This window comes from Acanthopagrus latus, chromosome 21 (assembly GCF_904848185.1).
Source record: "Acanthopagrus latus isolate v.2019 chromosome 21, fAcaLat1.1, whole genome shotgun sequence".
Classification (NCBI taxonomy): Eukaryota; Metazoa; Chordata; class Actinopteri; order Spariformes; family Sparidae; genus Acanthopagrus; species Acanthopagrus latus.
The window spans coordinates 15,706,099-15,732,904 of record NC_051059.1 but is presented as its reverse complement, the minus strand read 5'-3'; the positions used below and the strand labels follow the sequence as shown (position 1 = coordinate 15,732,904).

General features: G+C 41.1%; 1 long non-coding RNA gene across 1 annotated transcript in view; it reads left to right on the top strand.

The window, feature by feature from the left end:
• The window catches only part of LOC119010963, a 57,077-nt gene that overhangs the window by 3,935 nt on the left and 26,336 nt on the right, over window positions 1-26,806 (top strand). The gene's annotated exons all lie outside the window — the stretch shown is intronic.

Genomic DNA, 26,806 nt, shown 5'->3' with positions numbered 1-26,806 from the left:
TGATTGAGTAAATCTTGCCTTTCATGGTCTAAAGCTGCTTGTACATGCAGATGAGATTAAAACAAATGACATCACTACCTTGGCAATCAGCACAAACGCACACATTTGGTGATAGAGCAGCCGTGCAGGCTAGTAATCAGTCTTCGTCCTCTGGGGTGTGAAGACAGATAAGGAAATCATCCAGTTCTGTGTGTGGATCTTTGGGGAAGTGTCATGACGTTCGCCAACACTGAGGTGATGAAGTCATTTGTTTTAACCTCAGATCTAACGACTACAGAATTGCAGCATTCCACTTTCTCCTCTTCCTAATTATCATCTTTATCCTAATCAGTCATTTTCTCTCATTTTCCTCTGTATGTTTTCCCTCTTTCTGGCCCTGACTGCATATCTTGTATCCACATATTCAGCCTGTTTGTTGATAATCCATCAGAAACAAGCTGCAGTTCACAACTCGTACTGAAATTGATCGCAGACATGCTCTGGTGAGATTTTGCTTTCCTGCTCGCAGGTTTTATCTGCAGTCATACAGATAGACAAGAGGATTGTTACATGTGTTTGCATATTGGATGAAGCCATAAAACCAAAAATGAGAAACAGTTGAAAACAACACCAGATGAGAGGAAAGCTGTGTTGGGCACATTTGGTGTGCTATGCACGTAGCACAAAAGCGCCTCGGCAGTTCTTCAATACACACGGACACATGTACAAAAGAAATGCACCTCTGACCACCTACAGGTGGCCTGGCGGTTACCTCCCAAAGCTCGAGTGAATTCACACCTGTAAGCTCATTTTCGATCTTGTCAGGCTACACACATTTTAATGCAAAGCATGAAGAAGGTCCCTGGCCTTCTTTTTGTGTCCCTAAAAGAAGATTCCCTTATGTGTCAATGTGCTGCCATGTAAAAAAGAAAAGCCTTGTGTCTGTGTCTGGTTTCTACTCAAAGCCTCAAAGCTGCTTTAATCAATGTTTTATGGACCAATGAGCGAATGTAATGCTGAAGAGGTGACAAACACACTGGGAATTATAACCAGGCTATGTTACCTTAGTGTCTTTCAGCTTGTTTTGGTTTTGGTTCAACTTTACTGGTTTGGTTCACTCTCTTATCGGCTGCCTTGAATGAAAACTGCACACAATCTGTCCAGTGTGGATGACAATGACTTACTCTGCTGACTTTACAAGACCAAAGTGCAGTGATGAACTGGCGACTTGCCCAGGGTGTACCCTGTCGCTCGCCCAATATCGCCTGGGATCGGCTCCAATGCTACTTAGATGGATATGATTGTAACAGAAATCATGACGGAAACGTAGAAATTTCAACCCAAACCATGATGCTTGCAACTGTCATTTTGTTTTAGGGACTGTGAAGCATGTTGTTTTCGGATGCGCTGACAATCAACCTTATCTTGTCATTTTAGGTATGGAGATGTGTTGCATTATTATCCCAATAGAGTTTGACTCCTCACACCGTCTCTCAGGAAAAGGGAATGAATGAATGAATGCATCTGTAATACTGCAATTGAACACCTCTGTTTAGAGCAGCTACTCTTCTTCTCACTTCAAAACCATCAGCGTTGAGAGAAAACAATCTCTTCAGACCTGCGGGGGGGGTGATTACAACTTGAATTTTTTATATATTGTGCTGCAAACTGCTTCCACCGTGGGAGGATGCCAGAATCGCCGCAACGAGCACGAACAACCAATATCCCCCTCTAATATCAGCCAGACACTTTTCCAAATCCGACTTGTCAGTGAACACCACAGAGGGAACAGGGAACACTATGAGTTCTTGTTAGAGTCTAAACAGTGTGAATAAGCCAATTGTGGCAGGAATCCCAGCACTCCATTCTCTGTGGTTTGTTGAGTGTGTTAGCAGCGGTAATGTGGCCATTACGTCGAACCCCGCAGGTAGTAAGACTTGTAAATCTCACAGCGTAGGTCTTGATTTACGGATTGATCTTTGTTCTGATCCTCACAGCCAGAGGCCCCAGCTGAGACAAGCAGCTGAAATTAAGCCTCTCCACAGGGTGACTGGCCCTGTTCTCCATGAAGCTCAGTGGTGCAGAAGGCCTCCAGAGTTCAGTCATTACTCCTGAGCCAGGTGATGTAGTGGCTGAGTTAGGACTGTTGTAAGAATATTGCACTGCCCCACTGGATGATGTCACTGCAATGGACAGGTGGTGGTGTAGGTTTTGTTACCAGCTCATTCATTACCAAACGGCAGGAAAAAGATCACCGTAGTTCTTGACTAATAGGTCTCTGTGCACACCTTTAAGTGGCCCAGTTAAGTTCATCTATGTGTTCTGACTTGTAGAGTTGGCTGATAAGCTACGGTAGCCTGTGACTCAACTACTAACAAAGCTAGTCAGCCAAGAATATGCTAGGTCTTGGAGCAACGGTTGTGGCTGTGTTCAGAGCATGTTAATTCTGCCTATAGGCATCCAAAGGTTTGTAACATGAATGAAGCAAAATAAATCGTAGTTTAAAATAATTTGTTTCCACCCAGGATATGACACCCTAAAAGTAAGCATGGCACTTTTTTGCCAATCACGAATACATAAAATGTTGTAGGTTTCATTCGATCATACCATATTTCTACAATGTGCCAGTATCATGTTGAGATTATATGTATATGATATGACTTGGATGTCAGTAGGGCCCGGTGGCTGAGTTGGCTCCCAAGCAAGAAACCACTCCATGGACGTTTTGCTGCTTTCATCCTTAATGGTTAATGTTAGCTCGCTATAAATTGGGGGGGATTAATTCACAAAGAGTAGCAGCATCTTTTAAGGTGGAACATCTTCTTATCTGCAGCTCTGTAACCAGGATTTTATCAACACTGAGGTCATGTGTAGGCCTGAGGAGCAGGCAGCATTAAAACAGAACCAGAAAAAAAACATCCCTCACAGCAGAACGACTCAGAAGAAACAGACCTCTCTCATTCAACAACCATGCTTTTTGCCTGAACAGAAGCCAGCCTCCCTTTCAAACACCTTTTGAAGATAAAGAATATTTGAGCGGTTTAGAAAGTTTACCCGAGATGCTGCATCCTTGAAGCCTTTTCTCTTCTAACAGTAACGCATGAAATACTTCCATTTCCACCGTGTGGTTCTCCAAGTTCAGCTAATTCCTTCCGTTTATAAGTCATTATACACACACACCCTCCTGTCAGGCTCATGGAAGCGGTCGGACACTTATCTCTGACATTTCACGCTGTTTTTGCTGTTTTTGAGCTGCTTATGATGTCACTCTGTGACCGTATGTGTTGGCTGCTTGAAAGATAATTCAGCAACTGCCAGGTGAAGATATCACAAAACATTGGACTTGTTCTCGTTTGACAGGGAGTTTATTTACTTTGAATGTGGAGGAGTTGAAGAAGTGCTCTAGGCTGGCAAGATTAAAGCTACCAGTGACTTCTAATGCACCACCGAGTGTAACGGGATCATCTAGAAACGCGGTCCCAAGTGATCATCTCTCCAAATATGATTTAATACCCAGACTTTTTCACTTTGTCTCATACTGAGGCCAGCTCGGCAAGTCAAACACAACCTCTGATGCCAGTTTAACATGCCGCTCTGCCCCCACTTATCCTGAAATGTCAACTCCGAAATTCATCTGTACCTGCTTCACTCACTCTCTGCTCCCCGCTTTGTTGTTCGTGTATTTAATACTCTTGTTTGCCTGCCAACAGTGCTGAACTCTGGCTTCAGGGATGGCTTTGTGGTAGAATAATTGTTTTTGTACCACTCTCTCTGCTGCTACTAGCCTTGGGTCAGTTTCAGAGCACAAACATACCTTTGAACCCTGGGACACGCATTTGAAGCTTCAGGGCTCCCTGCTTCCCTTCATACATGAGTAGCTGCTTCCTGTTTGTGCTAACGTACACGTCGTGAACTGAACAGACAGTGTTTATGTGCCTGGTATCACCATGAGTTACGACGTTGCTGTCCCCGACTGTCTGTCTCTGTTTTATGGCTCTGGTGATGATCTGCTCATGAGTGATGTCATGTGTCTGTCTGCCTGATGAGTTATGTTCTTTTCACAACCTATGTGCAGTATGTGCATAGGTGTTAATTCACTTGATTGTAGTGGCTGAGCCAATGGTTTTCTTTTTCGCATATGCAGTATGAGGTCTTCACACTTCACATGCAGTACATTTTCCCCTGGGGGTCCTTTTGTTTAAGGCAACAATTGAATTTATATACGTTTTTCCACATCCATGTTTGCAGAAACATGCATAGTCAACATTCATTCTGGTGATTGGGTTGTAAAAACATCATGCCCGGCCCCATGTGTTGCCTTAAGGCAAAGCTTACTGAATGTTGCGAGATGTCTCATTTTTCTCAAGCACCTTGTAAAGTTGGATTAAAGACACTATGCATTACCTAAAACTCAGAGAAAATCCGATATATGTGTAATGACTCCTTACTAAAGGTTCAGAAGATCTGACCTGCCCTTTGGGTTGGTGGAGAGAATAGCGGAGTATCTTGGCAGTTATGATCCTATGTACACTGCAAACAAATCTAATGAAAAATCAATTAAAAAACTGTAGCAAAAGAAGAATGTAAAAATATATATCGGTTAACTAACTAAATTCTGTCTTGCACACATCCCATTCACATCCTCATTTCCCTGTAACATTGGATGCATGAAACTCAGCAAGGCTTCAGCTATGTTTTTGCACTGTCACTTCCTGTTTCTCTTCCTTATGGTATTTTCTTATATTACTTCAAATGGTAATATTATTTAATACACCCCCACCCTCTCCTCAGCCTCCACCTGTAGGCCGAGTCTGAATCCGATTATCATCTTCACTCTCTGCTCTGCGGAGCTTTGCTTCGGCTGGCAGGGAGCCATGAAGTCAGAGCCTATAGCGGTTGTGTGCACACATCTGTTCAGCATGAGCTTTTTTTAATTCAAAGATGTTAGCATTACAACAAATCAAGTAAACCACGCAAAGGTCAAAGCCGCTGCACCAAGCTAACAAAGCTAAGAGCTACGTTTTGTGACACGCTCTTTGCTCAGTGGAGCCGATTTAAGTCATGTCATCCCGGCAGATTCAGGGAACGCTCATAAAAGGATTTCAAAATGCCCAGATATTGCATTAAAATATGACTCATCCCTAACTGGCTTTTTACAGCTTCACATTAACTTGGGGTTTGGTTGCTCAGGTGGCAGAGAATGTAGCTGGAGATTTCAATCTAGGCCACAAGGCTGCATCATAAGACATTCAGGTATTAAAAAGATGGCGTCAGTCTCAATGGGTTTGTTCAGATCTATATTTTTAAATCCCAAAACAGCTGTTGCACGTTTTATATTTGACAGTTTTGGCCCAGTTAAATTACATGTGAGGGATGGTTTCTGCACCGATCCAGCAAAGTGTCATGTGTGGAAATGCGTGTGAGTCTCCTCTAATTATCGAAATTTTAGACCTCGTGCTGGGTTTGGCTTTGAGGCTGTCACAAACAAGCCTGACACAGACTTATAAATGATTTATCCTTTTATTGAACACAGATGCACGCACGCACACACACACACACACACACACGTACACATGCACACACATAGATAGCTGTTGCTGTGGTTTCACTCAGATACGGAAGATGATCTGTTGTCACGCGAACTGGTTTCTTCTTCAGCGTGATGCACGACTGCATGTCGCTGGAATGAATTGACTGAGGGAGCTGGTATACTATATCTACCTGAGAGGGTTATGTAAGAGAGCACATGTTTGTGTGAATGCAGGCGCGTTCGTAAATGGCTAAAATGTGGAGATTTTGCTCGTGATACGATGGGCCAGATCACAAACAAAAACAGGTACGTGACTCATGGCGTCAGAATCCAGATGGAGAAAAAGAATGAGGAACAAGAAGAAGACGAGGATCCTCCTCAACAAAAAAACATTTAAACATCATATTTCTTTATTTATCTTGTCCTGCCTGCCGATCCATCTTTTCTCCACCGCTCAAATCTCAAATCTTCCACAATTAATAATATATTTGCAAATGAACTCTCGGTCTGAGCATCAGGATTTATTGAAGGAGGAGCAGTCTCTTAAGTGCCTTGCACTCCAAACAGGCTCTTACATAACGATTAGAAAGTTATAAATAACAAATAGAGCTCAGTTAGTATTCCGGATGTGGCAACGCTTTGGGATTACTCATGGCGGCCTTGATGTGGGGTTTAATAGTTTGATTAAAGAGGAAAATGATTATTAAATGCTTGCAGGAGGCTACTTATTGAAGACAGAGGCACCTTATTTAAGTGAGCAGGATGTGCTCTGAATGGAAGGTAAATGTTCCGACGGCCCTTGAATATTCAATCACTTATTCCTCCAAGCTGATGTCAAAAAGTCAGAAGTGATAGTAGGGTTAAAGAAGCTCTCAAGAACACAGTCTGACACCGAACTGCGTATGTTTGCAATTACTGTCATCAGCAGTAGTTTCTCATTTAGCAGCAGCAGCGGTGGCACATTTTGTACTCTGAAAGTTCATTTTCCCTGCATCCAGCTGCTACCAGAAAGTTCAGCGGGAGAACAATCTTGGGTAGATTAACACCGCCTGCCCCTTGTAAAAAGCTGACATAAACATGACTCACAAGTTCACAAACTTCTTCAGCATTGTGCGTGCCTTCAGTTAATGAACATTTCATAAAACAACATACTTTAATGTTATAATACTAATATTTAAAGTTGAAAGTGTTACAACAGCTCATATAGCATCAGTGATTGGTGTATGGACATTTAATGAAAGCTTGTTGAAATAATACAGCTGAGGTAAATTAGAAAATTGTTAAATGCATGCATGGCCCATTATTACGATTACAGTTGTGTAACGTTCAGTATGTATTTATAAGCATTCCTTACCTTCACACTGTAAACAAGTATGTTTCAATGTATAAATTCAGTCGTTGCCTTAAACATCTGTGAAACCAGTTCCTTTCACAATTCAACTTAAGTTTAGACAACACACTCAGTATTGTTCCGTCACACTGACAAATATTAATTATTTGATTTCCTTTAAATTATTTTCGTTTGAACAGTCAGTTCAATGAACCTCATGAAGATAAGCTGCTGCAGCTCCTCTGTGCCATTTTTCAGCCTGCATTGGTACGAAGTCAATATGCAAACCTGCTCCCTTTTTTGAAGTACAGAAGTCTAAGGTGGAGAGTGACTTTTTAACCTTTATCATGGCTGGCTAGATTTTCAATATTGTGAAAACCATGAACGTCTCTGTCGGAGATGCTAATGACTCACAGAGACGTGACTGAACTGGATACTGTTTTTATTTTAATAGGGGTCACAAGTGAAATGACTGTTTTTTTTTAATCTATAACAATGTTTGTTTTTTGTCCATTTACAAGCTTATTTTATCACAATGTGTTTTTTAATGTAAAAAAGACATCAGATCATATAGTGAAGTACAAATTTCCCTTTTAAATGTGTGTAAAATAAAATTGCATAAAATAATTCAAGTCGTACAGCATGTGTGTAAATAAGTAACTTTATTGAGCAGAGTGTAGAAGGTAAATTAATTCATAGAGGATTGTTTAGGAGCAAAGTTATTCATAACAGAAATAAGGCAACTGTCACAAATACAGATTTATAGACTTAAAATAGACATAAAATAGGAATATATTATATCTTGAAATGTACTCATAAAAAGAGCATTAATACTGTCTGAGGACTTATTTAGAAAGTCTGAAATAACAAAAGAATCTTAAATGAAAACCTGAATTATTTAAACCCACCATTTGATTTCAACTTCGCCCAACGGATTCTTCCTCCTCTCTGCTTGGAGCAGCACGACGTCGAGAATACAACTGGAAAAACTCTGCTCCTGTGATCTTTTAATAGCACCAAACCAACAGAAGCAGATTTCCTCCATCATGAGCTTTACAGTGAGAGGGTTTAAACTCAGAGAGGATGTGTGGCCACATTTATGTGAGTCCCGTGCTTCCTCGGCTCTGGATGGTTGTGCTCTGTAACTTGAAGAATGGCCTTGATGAGGCTTTGAGAGAAAAAAAGTCTAATGGCGTTTAACAGTAGTAAAGAGCAGGAAAAAACACTTCGAAAACAGCCATACAGATGCGAAGGCTCGGACAATTATGGCAAATGCTGACTACATATACAAACATGGGCGTACAAGGCGTCATCTTGAACATTGTGTGCATCGGGCGATCACGTCCGGAGCTGTTTCTAGAGGGCCTAACTCCGGTTCCTGCTGAACTGAGCCAGTGTTTGTTTAACATCGAACTGTTATCAGCTCAGTAGGCACAGGAGGTTGAGCCCAGGCACCCGCACCACCTCACTCTCACCACAAGGGGTAGCAAACTACATGTACACAGCATCAGGAAGTCTGGACACCAAAAGGACAAAGTTTTACCTTTACAGAGCATGTCCCCCTTTTTGAATACTGAATTAAATTAAGCGAAAATATGATAAAAGTCCCTTTAAAATTAAATTTAAAGGGTCAGTTGCCTCACATACAAATAATTAGTCTTCTGCGTGTCCTGGTTTGGAGTAATAATGGAAATTTCCACCTTTAGAGCATTGAGAAATGACATTTAGGCAATTCACCAGCAACATGTCCTCAGACTAACTGTGGATAATCCACATAACACAGTGTCAACAGTTTTCATACTGTCTCTTCAAAAGAAAGTAATTCCACTGTAAACTGTGCACAGTGGCGTAATAATAACAACTGTTTCCGGACAGAGATGTTGGTGATTATTTGTTAGTGTTGTGAGCACCACATACATTCGCTTACTCATTGGTGGTCTCTACCACAAGGTCAATTCGTGGGTGCAACTGTAACACAATATTGTACAACATATGCACACGTTTATGTAATTTTCCACTATGTCTGCCATTGAAGTTGCCTTGTTTTTTCAACTGTTTGCCTTGAAGCCATGTTTCTCAGTTCCCCTCCAATGTTAATAGTCTGATATAGGATAATAATTGCAGTAGCTTTTTCACAATAAAGTGAGAAGCTTCAGGATTACAGTATGAAAACATAATAAGACCACAATGGTGTGACACTACATTGTACATTTAAAATAAGAAAAGATCCAGAAATTAAACATGATGAAAATTAAAAATAAAAATCCAAAGCTAAAATCTGAAATGTAATGCCAGCAAAACATGTGCCATCGTGGTACGTATCCATCTGACAGCAGCACATGTGGTCAAGCGCCATTTACAAAAGTCCCTTTTCTGTTATTCCCTACATGCAACACACGGGTAAGTGCGTGTTTACTTGAAGCGCACACATATACACACGAATACACACACGATCAGCACTTTGCTTTCATGACCACCCAGACAGTAAATGAGCTCAGGAATCACAATTACATTGCTACTTTCCTTCCCGATGGGACATTTCCTGTACTTCCTTCCTGTATGAGTGAGCCCTCCCTTCGCTGCATCCTGCCCTCTGCTCTTGTGCCCATCTTTCTTTTTTTAGGATACTTATCTTTAGAAGGGATACACAGAGAAGATAGAGAGCCTATTGTGCTTTACAACATAACAGAGATACATAGGCTATATATATATATATATATATATATATATATATATATATATATATATATATATATATATATATATATATATATATATATATATATATATATATATATATATATATATATATATATATATAAAAACATTCTTATTATCGGGAGTTCAAAATGGTAAGATGAACCACAAAACACAGCATTATTTTCTACATTACTCTCCTTGAAATTAAAGACCCTTACACTTCCATGAGCCGGAATGTAGCAGCACATAATTGAATATAAACCTTTGATTAACATATTGACTTCTTACAGCTGTAAGTGGGTGTAAAAGCTGAAAATGCTTGTGAGGAGCGGAACTTAGCCACTGTGAACACAGGCTGTCACTGAACTGTTCACGGAGCGAGCTAAGTCCTACCCCTCCATCAAACACGTGAACTCAGCACATGAAGACAAGAATGCTACTTCAGGTACAAGTTCAACCTTTTGGCTATTATATTCTTTCTTACTGAAAAAATCAGATGAGAGGATTGATATCACACTCAGGTCTGTACCGTAAATGTTTCTAAAATAAGCAAAGAGGAGAACTTTGGCTCACACTAGCACAGAAGGTCAGCTAAGAGGACAAGATTACTTTATGTTAGTGAAAAAGGTAAGCTAACAGGAGAACTTTGTCTCACCATAAAAGGTAAGTTAACAGGAAAAAATTGGAATAAAAAGCAAGAAAATGGAAGAATTTAAGATTATGTTAGCATAAAGCGCGAGCTAAAGTTCACATTAGCATAAAAGATGAGTTAACAGGAGAACTTCAGTTTACATTCGCATAAAGGGGAAGCTAATGGGAAATGTTAGTGGAAAATATAAGAATTTAAGTGTATGTTAGCATGAAAGGCAAGCTAACAGGTTAAGTTAACCTAACATTAGCATAAGAGAGATAAGAATGTAAATAGATTAAACATTAAACATGTATTTAATATGTTCATTTGTGATTGTTTGACATGGGTGGATTTCTTTACCTTCGGACAGAGAACAAGTAGCTGTTTCCGGTCTTTATGCTAAACCAATCTAACCAGCACGAACCACATCTTTAAGACATTATCAAATTATAAGCCTGTCCTGATGGGATGTGTGTTGCAAATCATTTACAAAAGGATTTAAAACTGTTGGCGTGGGTGCTGGCAGAGCAGTCGTCAGGTGTGGGTTTCAGCCGTAGCTGGTTGGAAATCCCTGGCAATGTGATTTACATTACATCACAATCAAATCACTCTGCCAGGAATCCCTCCAGCTAAAGCAACCATTCAGCATCCTGTTTGGGAAGACGGAGAGTAGAAGGAGGGGGATGGAGGAGGAGGAGGAGGAGGAGAAGGGAGGACGGAGGGCAGTGAGAGAATGACAAGTAGGAATACTGAAAATGACTAGAAAAAAAAATGCGTGTTGTGGTGAGAGAGGGTTGCAACAGAGGACAGAGAATGAAAGCGCAGACTGCAGGTGTCTATCTGAGCACACATCAGCGTGGCTGAGCACATTTACTCCTTCATCACTATGTAATTATGGGACACACACACACACACACACACACACACTTTTAAATGTTAACACATGCACACCCACTCATCATGCAGGCTTGTTAGGAGTGCTGGCCGAGTTTTCCTTCATATAGACACCTGGACAAACAGGACTTTTAAATCTAGACGGTGCTGTTGATTGTAGGAATGTATGTGCAGGTGTGCCAAGGGGGGTTTCTGTGCGAGTGATCGATCGAGCTCATGCATACGTCTGTTTTGGAGCCTCGCTGTGTTAGTTACGGGACCGGGTTGTCAGGGAGTTAAGCCTCATATTTATATAGTCTCGCACAAGGAAACCCTGCAATTTTTTTTTTTTTTTTGAAGCGTCTGGAAGAATTTGACCTTCACTCACTGATTGTATACAGTGCATGAATCACAGAAATCCCCCCCATTGCAGTGTCAGCATAAATGGAAAATGGACAATTCCTCCGAGGTCAGGGAAAGAAGATCTTGGACTCGGTTAGGATCAACTTCTTGTTTAAAATCACACACTCTGCTGATCCACCCATCCAGCCATCCACTTCCTCTTGAATGTTTTTTTTTTTTTAAAGAAGTCCAAACATGTTGTGGTTTGTTTTAGGCATCCGAACAAACAACTGTTGCCCTCATTTTTCTTGGAAGGACAATCTTGGAAAAGATTTTCCATTACTAATTGTTGTTTCTAGTCATTAAAACGTTGTTGTTTATTTAACATTACACTTGCCATTGCAGCTTTTCTTTATGGTGACCCCATTTCACTGCCCCCTCCCCACCCAAATTTATGGCTTTTGACCCCTTTTAAAAGAACCAAAGTCTCGTCACAGGCGGGGCTCAACGCTGAATGGCAGCCGAGGAGTGACAGAAAAAGTCTTTGGGTCTCAAACACGGTTCTTCCCTTGGACACCTCAGAGAAGAAAGAGATGTCTGTAGCTTGTGTAGTTGCAGTTATTGGCTTGGAGTGATATTTTGTATTGGAGTATTTTTAGAATAGTCTAAAAATACTCATACTTTTTTTTTTACACATACTTTTAGAATTATCTAAAAACAAAACAACAAAATGTCGAAGAAAGACAAAAGAAGTTCAACATAAATTGAAGAGGCAGACATAAGTTTCTTTCATTTAGTGGCCTCTCAGATTTGTCTTGTGAGGCCTCGGGAACCACTGGCCTATTAGATGTTCAGCAGTTTCTAAGGAAAAGTACACACCCTTAACCACTGTTCGAGTCTTAGCTAGCTAATTTTGTGATTTGCAATATTCTGCAGTGTTTGACCTTTTTTTCATCTAATTACCTCAAGCCAGTCTTTGAAAGTGTCATTATTGAGAATCTTTCTACACATCACAAAAAAACACTACTTTCTAGTTTAGTGTTTGATAAGACTATTATGCAGCCTGTAGCTACATTTCAAAGTCCAGAATGTCCCTCATATTTCATACAGCGGTGAATGAAGCCATGTGCGGAGTTCCTGCATTTGTCACCACAAGCTTCCTGTAACAGAGTACTTGTGTGAGCTCGCAAAGATGGAGCGGTAGAAGAGGAAAAAGAGAGAAGTAGCAGAGGAAAGCGGTTGAGCAGCAACGGTGTCATTCAGACAATAAGGAATGCATTGTTCAGTATGACATTCAAATTATTATGCACATTAAAAGCAAACACTTCCTTATCCTTTTAAGCAGGCTTTTTTTCTTTATCATACTTGATTCTAAGTAAAACAACAACCGTAGCTTCCTCTTTCCAAGTATGAGAGGAAAATGTGATTTGACTACTGGGAAACACTGATGACCTGCTGCCTCATTTTGCATCCCAGAATCAGATGGGGGGGGGGGATTCGGGGGGGGGGCTGGTGCACGTGTCCAGGCTTTACAAATATTTATCTCAACACAGTGGTTGATAGAACAGAAAATATGGTGACCAATCCAAAGTAAACAGCAGGCTTCCTCTCCCTCTGACACGGATATTCTCACTGAGATGTTTCTGGTGCTGCTGCTGCTGCTCACCATGACTTTTGGGATGCAGATTGTATTCAGTCGCTCAAATCAGTTTGCTTTCATCCGTGTGGAGAACAAGGTGGGTGGTACTGTAGGTGTTCGGGTCTCCAAACAGCCTTCAGCCCCAAACTGAAGTGAACATTCAGTACATATTAAACTGGGAAGAGCTGATGTCCTGGAAAGGCCACAAGTCTTCATTCGCTATTTATGTGCAATGTATCTACAATGCTACTGGTTTGATTCACCTGGGGGCCAACATTTTCCAGTCCCCTCTTTGTCTTTTTCTTTCCATGTTCAAAAATGAAAAAAGTGTCATTATGTTAAGAGAAAGATAACACCAATTTGACTTCCTCTTTGTGAATTTGAAAACCCTCTTTCAGAGACTCTTCTTTGAGGACACTTAATAGCAGAAAGAGCCTCTATCAGACCTCAACGCTGCTTTAACCAATACTCACACATCAACACTAAGTCAAATGATAATGTGTTGCTCAAACTGACAACCCATGAACAATCATTGGCCAATTCCACAGTTTCCATCAGCTCTGTAGAGCTTTTTTTTTTTTCCATCTTTCAATTCGTGTTTTTTCGGCTGACATCTTAACTGTTTTGACCCGTTCTCGCCACTCTCACAGTCTCATTTCCAGATGCAGCAGGCAGTCATTTTCCCACAAAAAAGGCATAGAAGGTCACTGCATGTTATGTTAGCGATTAGCTTGCTAACAGTGTAGCATGAAGCTGCTAAAAAGCTAGATATTTGAAGCCAGTCCTTATCAGAAAAACATATAGATCCATCCATATAGGTTGACTGTGAACGCAGCTTATTATGACCCATATTTGTATTTCTTGTTAAGCAGCACCCTCTAGAGGATGCAGTGATTACTACTGCACCAAAGGAGGAAGTCAGCTGAAGTAGTATGAAGACTGACAGAGACCACTGCTAGTGTAACCAAAAGTCTGTGATAATAGTGAGTAATTTAAACTTACCAACGTATTTAATTCACTTCACATTCACAGTGTAACTCAAGTAACGTACGTAATGTGCACACATTCATAAAACCCAAAAATAATGAGTTGTTTTACCCAGATGGTTTTGTTTTTACCGAAACATTACCAACCTACAAGCGTACGTCAAAGATCTGGTATTCCTTGGAGTCAGTAGCAAATCAACTTATTCAGTCAGGTATGAGGAACTGTAGGATACTTCTCTCAGGTACGCTGACATCTCAGCTCGGACAAGAGTGAAATTTCATTTTTCCAGGTAGTCTTTCAGTGGAAAGTAAAGTGATAAACAACTTGTTATTGATGTTAGGTCTCATTGTTAAGTGAGGCAGAAGTCCTCCACTCTAACGCAAACTTTCTTGTTCTCTGTCACGTTTATCTGGAGCTGGCTGACAATAATAGCCCCGAGCTAGTCTGCGCTTGACTTTGACAGCCTGTCACGGTAACTTAATAGCTCGTCGCTGTCTGCCCATCTCCATCTACGTTTCCATCTCTCTCACACTCTCTCCATCTGTTAACCCGCCAACCTAGCAGTGGTATTTTTGGGTGGTGATGTGCGCTAATGCGGTACCACTGTGCTGCATTAAGGCTGGCGAATGTGAGTGCCTGTGCTTCATTCTGCAGGATATCTGGTGATATACAGTGATATGCAGTTTGTAAAAAAAACCAAAAAAAACAAACAAAATGACTGATTTTAACCTGGGGGGTGGGGGGGTCAGGGTTGCTGACATGTTTCCAAAAAAATCACACGTGACATCTTAATAATATTACTTTTCAACCAGTATGGAGCTCGTTCTCTGCTCGCCTGAGGCTGCCTCTTGGCTGTGGCTGCTTTACAGCTAAATGAGAGCAACAATTGGCCTGGCTGAGCTCCAGATCGCCTGAGCTACTCAATAACAGCAGGAAGTACGTACATGACTAATGCCCTACATTCACACACTTCTTTCTGTTCGCCCTCATTTTCCATCATTTCTCATGCTGCAGTTGAGGCTGAAGCGGTGAGTGCTGTCCCTTCCAACACGACGGTACCGGTTCAGAAGATGTGAGAACAGACTAATGAGACGAATTTAGAGTCTTTCCACCTTCACTGCATGTCAGAATGTGTCAAAACGTGTAATGGGTGAACTCAGAATTCAGACAGGGGGCTGGGTAGAAAAGACTTGCACAGCAGTCGCTTCATGAACATTTATAATAAAGTGCCACAATTAGAACAGCACCTGAAGCTCACCTTCTGGGCAATCTCAGCAGAACATAATAAGTCGAACCCTATATCTCCCTATATGTCGAACCCTGTGCATATCCACAAGTGCTGGCACGTTCCTCAGAATGACAGTTATAAAGTTAGCGGTAAATTGCTCTTTCTCATCATGCTTATAGGAAGGCTTGAAAAGCAGCAATGGCTGGCTGTCTATTTCAACATCAGCAGCTGCCACCTCACTTGGAAACGCATTAACCTGACACTCAACACAAAGATTGTCCTCACGTATGTAAGCCCTGCGATCCCTGCTGCTCCTCCTTAGCTTACCTTTTTTCACTCTCTGGAGAGACTGCAGCCAGGGCCCTTCTCTTATGATTACCCCGTGATTTTAACAGCCTCAGCTGTGCTGTATTTTGGCTAGACAACTTTTTTTTGGGACCGAGCCAAAGGCACACATGATTGGCCAGGGTCTGTCTGGGGCTTGCGCATGGTTGATTTATCCTAGCTTGACCTGCGGCTAAATAAAACTGCAACAACTTGGATCAGTTCTGCCAGTTTGCTCATAATGTTCAAAGGTTTGGATCAGGGCTCCGTAAGTTGATCTCTCGTCAACATCTTAAGGTGGCTTCGGTCCAGAGCTTCAACGGTGGCGCCGCAGTGTCCACGTCAGGAGGCACGAACCTATGGTTTCCTGAGCAGACGTTAAGAGTTGGCTTTGTGCCGGTGGCGTGCAGAGGGGACAGAGTGACAGGAAGAGGGGGAGAGTGGGCAATACAGACAGAGAGAAGGAGGCAGACACAGGAAGAGTGAATAGGGGGAAGTTGGAGCGAGGAGACATGACGTGAGCAGAGCTTCACAGGACTAAACAGAGGGGCTTCAGAGAAGGAGAGATTTGACTTCAGATCACCTCTGTCTGCTTTTCCACCGCAGATTTATAGCATGCAGTGTTTGGAAGGACTGTCCAGGACTGTCATTCCAGTGCTGACTTTAAAAGACTTATCTTGTCTTTTGGCCAAACGCATCCCATAGGCCGGTGGCTCCCGGCGCTTTTAGTCCGATGTACCCCCACAGCCCTGTCAGATGAAAACAAGGACCCCGTCATTGACACCATCAATCATGATCCTACCATTAGAGCTGCTTCAACAATTTATCCATCATTATTAGATAACTTTTCACTTAATAATCAGCTGTCCACCATCACTATTGACCCAATACTTTAAGCTGAAACAGTTTCAACTGTTGATTTATGCAAAATTTCGATCTATCTTATTTAGTCCATGTTAACCAATAGCTAATGTTTTCTGTTAAATGGGTCTGAAATAAGTTCTGTTGTTACCATAGGCTTACAATGTGTTTTGTTCTACAACATAAAACAATAAAGTGCTTATTTGTCTTAAAAACCACACTCACCTACTCACTAGTCTGTCTTTACCAGTGGACTTAAAAAATCTTAACTTTACATCTTGTAGATTTTTTTTTAGATAAAATGTGTATAGTAGTTGTGTAGTAGGACACTTCGTGGTGCAAACATTTAACGTTAGCCTTTTACTAACAGTGTTTTAATTTGCACCTCGAGAATCACAAAAGTTGTGTTCATCTGTGAAGATTATCTTGCTGAACAAAACGTTCAAGTATCATAAACTTAAAAGCTAATGGCCGAGTTATCCTACAAAAACATGTCACAGTTACATCACTCCATTTCAACCATTTATCCATTAGTTTTTGTATCAATTAGCCTTTTTCTAGCTAACCCATTTCAATTTTTTTTAAGCTAGCTGTCTATGAGAGTCATTATTCAACTGTAACTTAAGATAATCACTTGAAGCTTACCAGTCTGGTTGTCCTTTAATTTTAGCTAACTGTCTGACTCATTAAGCCATTTTTTAAAGTTTACTACCATTTTTCAGATATGCTAGCTGTTAATCCACACGGCTGTTAAACATCCATCCACTACTTTTATCTAGCCACCTTTTTATTTACTGTGTTCATGTCTATTACTTTAAGGTAATGTTTCTACTGTTTGTCAACAAGCCCATGCTACTTATAGCTTACTATTTCATGTTTTAAATGACTTTAGGCTCGAAGTTTTCACTTCTTTTCTCACTTTTCGCTAACTAGTTTTCAGGAATTTTGGGCCTAGTTGTGGCTTTGATATGAAATATATCCACATACTTAGTCATGACTCAGTATATAGATATATTCTTTTATATTGTATCATAATTTTATAATAAAAAAAAAAAAAATCAAATTAGCGTAGTTACTCACAAGTAGTCCGAGCTTATATCTGACCATGAATCCCCGCTGTCAGCCACAGCACAGTGTGTGCTTAAGGACATGAAACAACAAAGGTCCACAAGTTTGATACTATTAATCAAACTATGATGTAATTTGAATGTATTTCCACAGTAGTAGCCTACATTTATAGCCAGTATAAATCACTGGTCAAACTTAAACAAAACAATAACTTTGTGTTGAGTATCTCAGTAGGATAAAGTGCTTAAAGATATTCTTTCATCTTTTATGTTTTGCTGGAAAAAAAAAAAGTTTTTATTCCCTGTGCTCATTATTAGTGATTTATATCAAAAGATGAGGGACTAGTATTTCATGATGTTTCTATTGCAAATGGTACATAATGGGTTTATAATTAAATACATGTATAACAGCTCCACTGGCACGCGTTCGAAGATTATTATATTTTTGCCTCCGATCTTTCTAACATATATCTTCTTTCAGATCAAATCTAAATTGTCAACATGTGTGTAAAACTGAATCACACAGCCTAAAAATAAGTCTAATTACAAACCTTGGGACAGTTTGCCTGCAAAATAAATCAACAAAAATAATTTGGTAGAGGTTTGGCCACCAGAGCCAAATCACTTCTGCAGAAACTCCTTGCCCACTAAATCTCTTACAGACTCATGTCCCAGCGAATCTGGAGGCAAAACGAAGGAGCCCTTAACTTTATTTACCTCTCAACTTGGTAGTGAGGGAACGTAATGCTTCGCAGCTTTTTAAAGAGCCATCTGTGGACTCGTAGTCTTGGACTAAACAAGGAAAAATAAATGTTTTGGGTACTTGGGACCACCAGACCCTTTAAGTAGAAAGCGCGATACATCAGCAGAAAGGGATGTCCAGAAAGACTAAACAACGGGGCTGGTTTCATTACTCCTATACATACTGAGCATGAGCACGTGATAGTAGCGGGTGCAATTATCATTCTACTGAGTAATCATTAAGTCTGGAAGTAAATAAAAAGTAGTGCAAAATATCCATCAAAAGTTCAGAGAGCTCAATGTGACAAATTGTTTTGTCTGAACGACAGTCCAAATGCAAAAAGAAATCAATTGATAGTGATATAAAATAAGTTATAGTTGTTTCTTTGATGGAGGACAATTACATGATTTGAGAAATCACTGACTGTTTTGTTCCTTTTTCTTTTTTTGTCCATTGTTTTGTTTTGTTTTTTTTAACTTTGATTAATTACATTTATTACTTGAATCTTTCACATAATTAATATAGCTTATTTTTGTAGGATTCAACATGTTGGATTTATTGTGCTCATGCTTGATGTGACATGCTTCACAAAATATTTGGACACGTTACACAATTACATCATACAGTTGTCTGCAGACTTATCAGGACATGATTTGGTCTGAAATCTCTCATGGTTGTGTATTTGCTGTGAGTGTTGGAGAGGATAAGATGATTTCTTCCTTCTTTTGTGTTTTTTTGCGAAAAGGACCGACCTTGAAAAATGGACAGGAAGAAAAAAAAAAAAACCTTAGGCACGTAAAGATCCAGACACCGTTGCAGACAGAATTAAGCTCTTCAGACGGCGATATCTGTCTGCATTCAACCTGCAGCGAGTGTGCAATCCTCTTAGATGAAATGTCAAGATGAGACCGACCATGATCCAAGCAGCAGCAGCAGCAGCAGCAGCAGCAGCAGCAGCAGCAGCAGCAATCATAGTTTCCCACACATAAATGAAGGTATAGGCAGTTTATGGGCCTCTGAAAAATGCAATAAAAAAAGCCTTTCTGTGAATGCAGCCATCTGTGGGACTTTAAAAGAGCTTCCTGTAAACAAAACTGAGGAGAACAAATCCTCTCACACTCTTCCAACGCTCTGCCGCCTAGAATTAGACTTTCATCTTTGTTTTCCTCCATTTTTTCCACTGCTCTTTTTTTTCTTTTTCTTTTTTTTTTTTTTTAGCTCACAGCCTTGGATCTTTAATTCTCAGCTTTCTTGTCTCTTAGCTCACCTTCTCTGTCTCATTCCTCAGTCTGGGTCAGTGTCGCTCAGCTCTTCTTCCTCACTCTCTAATTTTCTTCTTGTCGTAATAGAAACTTGCTGACGTAAATCCCCCCCCGCCCCCAATCAAATTGCTGTTGGATTGTAAAAAATCTAAAAAGCCCCCCCCCCCTTTTCTTAAAGGATCACACGTGTTTCCAATATTCAAACCAGTGTTTATAAACATGATAATCCGTAAAAAGAAGTCTTGTGACATGTTTGATTTTGGGAACATTCTTTTTTTTTTTCCTGGCTTTCCACTGTGGACATTAAATATCAGGCTCAATGAAATTAAATCAGCAAGGCCTGGACACTGTCTCAGTACACCTCCACTGATGTGTGATTTTATTAGGCCCAATGCTGATGTAAAGCAGTTTTACAGAACAGCCGTCTGCGCACAAATTGCGTAAAATCCCGATTATTATTCTGTTGAGTTTTTCCTCTTGACGTAGATTTCGATATTTAAGTTCATTTAAATACATTTGTGATTACTACGCTGTGAAGTGCTAAAATCGTGATAAAAAGGGCTTCTCAGGCAGAAAAGAAGGAAATGAAAATGTGACACACTTTGCGAAACAAAACAAAGAAAGCTGTGGACGCAAAAAGGACGTCACCTTACGACGTATTTCATATAAACAGCAATTTGTCACTGTGGTGGTTTGCTACTGGTCCTCCCGGTCCTTTGTTCAGCGCTGAGTTTGTCAAGAAAGTAAACCAACTCTGGCCTGCTTCAACACATTCCCCCTGTCACATAGGCCGAGACAGGTGTGTTTTTTCAGTCAGACTTTAGTGTGTTGCTCCGGTTTTCTGGACTGTCTCAGTTTGATTTTTTTTTTTTTTTTTTTTTTACTGCTCGCTGAGGAAACGCAGACAGACCAGTAAAGCCAGCCGGGGCAGCGGTGAACTTGGGGGGGGGGGGAGAGAGACCATTGTGTGTATCCGAGTGTGTGTTTAGAGTGTGTAAGTGATGTCAGGTGGAAAAAAGGCTGGCTACTTCCTCCGTCTGTGCCAACTCTTAACGTATATGGAGGGAGGAAGGAAGACAGAGCGAGAAAGAAAAAGAGAGAAAGTGAGGCAAGAGGGGGCCACATGGCCTGAGTTCCATATTCTGCTTGTCAGTTTTCTGCTCAATTTTTCAGAATTAACTGAGTAACCTTTGAAAGAAAAAACAAAAAACAAAACACGTTGCTCTAATTAGAGGTAGAGTTAGTGACAACGAACACGAAACAGCAGCAGAAAAACAAGGCCTTTAGTCACGAAGTTGGCCAAAGAAATTATGAATGGAGACGCCAGTTGGGCGCCCATCAGATGGAAAGTCTCCCAGGTTTGGCAAAAAGACACCGAGCACAGACTTTGACAATCTGAAGCGCGCCACGTACACCAGCCATCTAATTAATATTTACTCATCAAAATGGGCCTCGCACATGCGCTTTTTTTTTTTTTTTCGCATTCGTAGCTAATTCTGAGTTCATATAGGCACTAAAACTACAGATTATCCAACAGTCTGATGACAAATTGAGCTCAGAAGCGGAGAAATTACTACAATGTAAAGTATTTGAAAAACTGATTTCTTTTTTTTCCCAGCATAAAGTGTTAAACCAAGCCTTGATCCCTCACTGACAGTCGCATGCAGCGCAATTTCCCCTTGAAATAAGCAACCAACAAGCAAAACAAGAAAATAAATCAAAAAAGGTGCAGACACATCGTAGCTGTCAGACACTTAATCGCCTCTCGCTTAATTCATTTTGAGGAGTCTAGAGAGAAAATCTTCCATTATTTATCTTAAATGACGCAAAAAATATCAAGTGACAGTAACATACAGACTTTCCAAAACTTCACTCAATAAAGTTCGAATGAAGACGACTTTAAATCAGCACAACCCTCCTGAACACATCATTAGCCTCCCCTTCTCCCTCCACTCTTTCATTTTCACCTTTACAACAGCCACCGCATGCAGACTTGACTCACCTCTGAAACTTTACTGAAGCACAAACTGCTCTCAAAACTCACACACGTCTTTGAGTAGAGAAAGGAAAAAAAAAAAAAAAACGGGGAAAAAAACCCCCACTGATGCCTCTACACGCTCAAACTTACAGGATCCAAAAGTCACAGAGTGCAGCAGAGAGACAACACAGGTCATAGCGTACGTACATGTTGCATGCAAAAGCCTCCGAGCTCCAAGCTTTGCTCCACCTCCTCCCGACTCCTCTTTAAGTTCAAGGGTGGGGACTGAGTCAAAGCTATGACTATAGAGAGTCCACATCATTCACACAAGTTTGCCTCTTGCAAACCACACCCAGTAAGAGAGAGAGAGAGAGAGAGAGAGAGAGAGAGAGACACACACACACACACACACACACACAGAGCGAGAGAGAGAAAGAGGGCAAATAAGGAAACACTGAAGTTTTCCTTAAATAACAAGAGAGGAGGAGTGAGGAAACTTCTGTTTTCAGGGTCACCCGGAGCCCTGAAATAACCGGGCCGTAGACTCTGTCATGAAAAAGAAAATAACGACACAGAGCAGCGGTTATTTCAGGATGTTTATGTTATTTGGCAGACGCTGTCTGTACTTTTTAAGATGGCGGTAGGCGTACGGTGGGCCCTGACGTTAAACATTGGATTACTGAGATGAAAGGGATCAGTTTGTCAGCGTGTTTGTGTGTGTTCGTGCCTCCACACGCTCCTCCGTTGTCTGCACATCCGGCCGCACGGCGTGTACATTTGCGAACATGTGCATACGTTCATGTGTGTTTGAGTAGGCACGGCTGCGGCCTATAGTTTGGGGCTGGCTGCGCCTCTGCGCTGATGGCTAACAGCTGCCATCTCTTTCCTGTCTGAGTGGGTATACAATCCATGCTATAATGCAGTAATCATACAGTATGCTTACATCTGTTTGGCGTTAACCAAACACGTGCGATCCCAGAGCGATTCTTCTGCCCCTGCCGTTTATTTGATCTCACTTTATTATACCATAACATAGGGCCCTATGGAGGACGCTTTCATCCAAAGGGGTTTTACAATGAGCGCAAAGTATGGCTTGGCGTGAATCAAACTCCGATTCCTGGCAGTGTTAGTGCCACGTTCTACCTTTTGAAATAGCTCTCGCTTGGCTTCACACAGCCGCGAATCAAAGTCATCACAACTCAAATGGAACAATCAAGTTCCTGGAGGTTTGAAACAATCCATCTTAAAGGACTTTTCACCTAAAAGGGTAAAGTTGGCGCGTTCTATATTTTTAAATAAATCCCATGAAAAAGACACTGTACTGTCTAATTTCCCTTCCCTGTCTGTGGCTCTCAGCTTCAAGAATATTAGATCCGAAAAAACACGTATATCCTGGAGAATTAATGTTTTATTTAATTTGATAGTTAAAGCTCTTGGAGGAGTTTGTTTAGGTACATGTGTAATCCCTAAAATGAAACTCCTAATGACTGAATTCCTGTTGGGTTTAGGTTCCTGCGCTGAGAGACTTACTTTGTAAATCTTGGTGTGATAAACATGTGTATAGAATTTCATACGTGTAGGTCAAAGCAGTCCGGGGTTTATATTTTAGGGGGAACAAGCAAGCCACTTTGCCGCGCCCATGGCTGAAACCCATAACGTTTTTAAATTTCAAACATGTCTGAGCATTTCTGAGCCAGAAGAAGGATGATCTTTATTTGATTATACCTATCAAACAATTTACAACGAGATGAATTTGATGCTCTGCATTCAACCCATCCCGAGGGAGCGGTGGCCAGCATGTGTACACGCTCGAGCGATCAACTCCAGATCTTAGCCAGTGCCTTGGTCAGGGACACTGACTGGAGAATCAACCTGATGTAAATATGTCTGATAGCGGGGGAAACTGGAGAACCTGAAGGAAACCCACGCAAACTCCTCAAAGAAAGGCCAGTCGGAAAAGCGTTTGTCTGAAGATCCCAAGTAAGTTTCAGAAAAAAATATTATTCGTTGCTCACTGAGTATTAAATCAAAACAAAAACTGAAATAAAACCAGATTTTAATTTTCTGCGTTTTTTTCAAACCAAGCAACGACGCCTCCAGACTGGTCACTTTGTAGCCAAGGTGTGAAAACATACAGCCACTGTCCTCCTCTGTTTGAAACTTACTTTTCGAGTAGTCCCTCTGGCTCATGATAACAACACAATTATGGCAAAGTTCATACTTGCAGCATTTCAGGTGTAATCATTCACAAAAGTGTCCGTCGAAACCAGAGGTGATGTTTGGACCGTAGCCAAGCTGGGCGATGTTTGTCCATTAGTCTCTATTTACAGCCAAATATTATGTTGCTAGGGAACAGCGAGCTCTATCGAAGTTATCAAATTAACATTAACAGCACAGCAAACGGCAGCAACGTATATGCCACATCCCATCATTTCCCTCTTACGGAGCTCATGACGCATAGGGAGACACAAAGAAATGTTCCGGGCGAAGATGCAGAAAGCTGACCTCCATCAGTGATCGCAACACCACACAAACTGCAGTAAATAGTGTTTATTTGCCTGGCCGGCATAATTTACTGTGACTAAATGGTTGTTGAAATATTGACAAAGCCCCTTCCAAGAAAACAAGTAAAGTGCTATCTCACAAAGGAAAGGCTCTTGAAACAAACTATATAAAGTCGTATTTGGTCTGGCAGGTTGCCCGGATAGCAAGTGAAAACAAAGGCTGCCTACGCACACACCATCAGTGACAAGAGAAAGACGTGCCAGACAGGCAGTCCCAGCAGGAACCCTTTCACCTGCGCCGCAGACAGAACCGAGCGCGGCTAGAAAGGACCGCGTATTTATTTCCTTTGACGTTTTACATCTGAACGTTTCCTCGCAGATTTGCACAGTTGCAAGGCTCGACCTCGCAGGACTGATGTTTTTAAGGAAGTTTTGAGTTTGAACAGTGTACACTTTGTGTGTGTGTGTTCCTGTTTCCCTGTGTGTGTGTATGAATGAGTCATCCCAGAGTGACCCCACCCTACGTGGGCGGTAGATTTGGCGGGCCGGGAGTATTTGGCCTCTGTCAGTCTGCCTGTCCCAGACAGAGCTGCTCACATAACTGGGCTCTTTGTTCCAAATGTCACTCCTCTCGGAGGAAGAGAAGGGATCCCATCGCTGCCTCTCGTGCTCTTTCCTCGTTTTCTTTCTCTGTCGCTCTGTGCTGCCATGACTGAGCCCAGCCCACGAAATATTACTGAAGTCTGTCTGTCACTGGAGAGCAACACAAATGCCGTACAACCTGATCTAATAACACCTTCCTTTTAGTTGGTGATCAATTTCAAAGGGTCTGGGAGCTTATTAGTCTTTACTCTAATGCATTTTTTAAATCAAAATGCATCATTTGTGTTTGCCTGAGAACAAAAATGCCCGTCTGGTTTGGGTTTTCTCTTCATCTTGTAGATGTTTTGTTCTGTTTTTTTTTTCCCCCTTTCTGCATCGACACCTGGTGCACATGACCAACTACAATTGTGCCTTTGTAACAACAATTAAAGTTGTTTTGGAACTAATTTTATCCAGAATTACGTAAAAAAAAAAAAAAAAAGAAGCCAAAATGAAACATGAGTGTTGTGCTCCCTCTGAGGAGAAGTATTTACTAGAACACATGCAGCGTCAAACTGAGTTCAAAACCCCTTTCATGTGGTTTGATTGGAGATTATAATATTACACAGCCAACTTTTATTTAGCATCATGTTCGCAATTTCAGAATTGAATTCCCTCTCAGTTACAAGGTGTCGCACGTGCTGCAGTGGTCATTTAAAAACAATTAACATCAGCCTGTAAGTGGGTGAAACGTTCGAGAGTGATTACACACGGGTTAGGCTTTTCATTTACCCTGCCTCATTTCATTTACATAGGCAACTCTAACTTTATTGTACGCAGCTGAATAGAAAAGTACTGTCATGCGATATGCTGAATCATTCCCAGCAGCTCATGCGATGAGCAGGATGTCTGCAGTGTGCCGGTTGGCTGGATGTTGGAACTCCAAAGGAGATGGCCGCTGAGAGTCAACGTCCTTAACGGCAGACTATGCAGGATTTGGCGCTCCTGTACTTTAACACACCCTTCACTGATGTAGTCGGCTAAGTGGTTCTCGTGAAAGGTCGTTCTTTGTGGAGACTCATCACCAGGTTGTCAAAAATCGACGCTCTGAGTTGATGGCTTGCCAGCCCAAAGCGTGTTGGTTGGCAAACCACCAGTCATGTTCGTTACCCGTGAGAGGGAGTCGAGCATCAGCTGTTTTTCTCTAGAATTGCTGACGCCCAGAAACGCCCCAAACACAGCAAAGTACAGATATCGCCACACGTCTCTAGTGTGTTGTTTGTTTTCTCACTATAACTAACTGTCCAGGTGCTTATATTAATGCAAAGAATGATCTTCCACTAAACCTCACAGAGTGGGTGACCTTAACAAAGCTTAACAAAAGCACTGTAATATCAAAAGACTGTTTTTGTTTGTTTGTTTGTTTGTTTTTTAATTTGGAACATTTTTAGAACGGGACAGGCGTTGTGATGTCGGATAAAAAATTGCGTCTGCGTGTTGTTATGAAGGAAGTGTAGTGGACACGCTACGTATTTTGTTGTTTAATCTGCAGGACTTATTGGTCCAAAGAACTTTGTACTCCACTGTATTCATATTGTGCTTCCCAAAATGACTTTCTTCCTGGGACTTACAAAACTTGCATGTCTTTGCAAGGCCAAAATAAGCCGATAATGTTTCGCCATCAAAGAAATGTGATGAAAAGCTACCCAGTCAAATGGCTCCACCTGAAATTGTTTGAACAAGTTTGAGTACATGGCCACCGAGAGCACAAAAGAAACTACTGCTTGGCACTTTTGACCGACTGTTAGGCACACTCTTTTAATGGGAGGTATATAATGTGGTTTATTCTTGTTTTTCAAGATGGGGCTGACTGAGCTGTTAGCGCAGACTCAATCGTCACAAGGACGAAGTAATTATGTTGTATTATTTTACGTTATAAAAGACTGATCACATTGGCCACATGATGGAATAATTTGTGACTTGAGCTTCAGCTTTTCAAGAAAAACATAAATAGCCTCAGGAAACAGTGATTGTAATGGAGACACTGATAAGGATGGTCACAAAATGTTTGTCACATGCTGCAAATTCCATGAATCATGAGCCATATGTTGCAAACAATTCAATCCGGTAAGAACAGTAAAACATAATGAAAAACATTTTCAAGTATTCAATGAGATCACAGCAGCACTTGCAAAAACCTGAAAAATGAATACATGAATATTTTTTTCTCGGTGGTTGAATAATCAG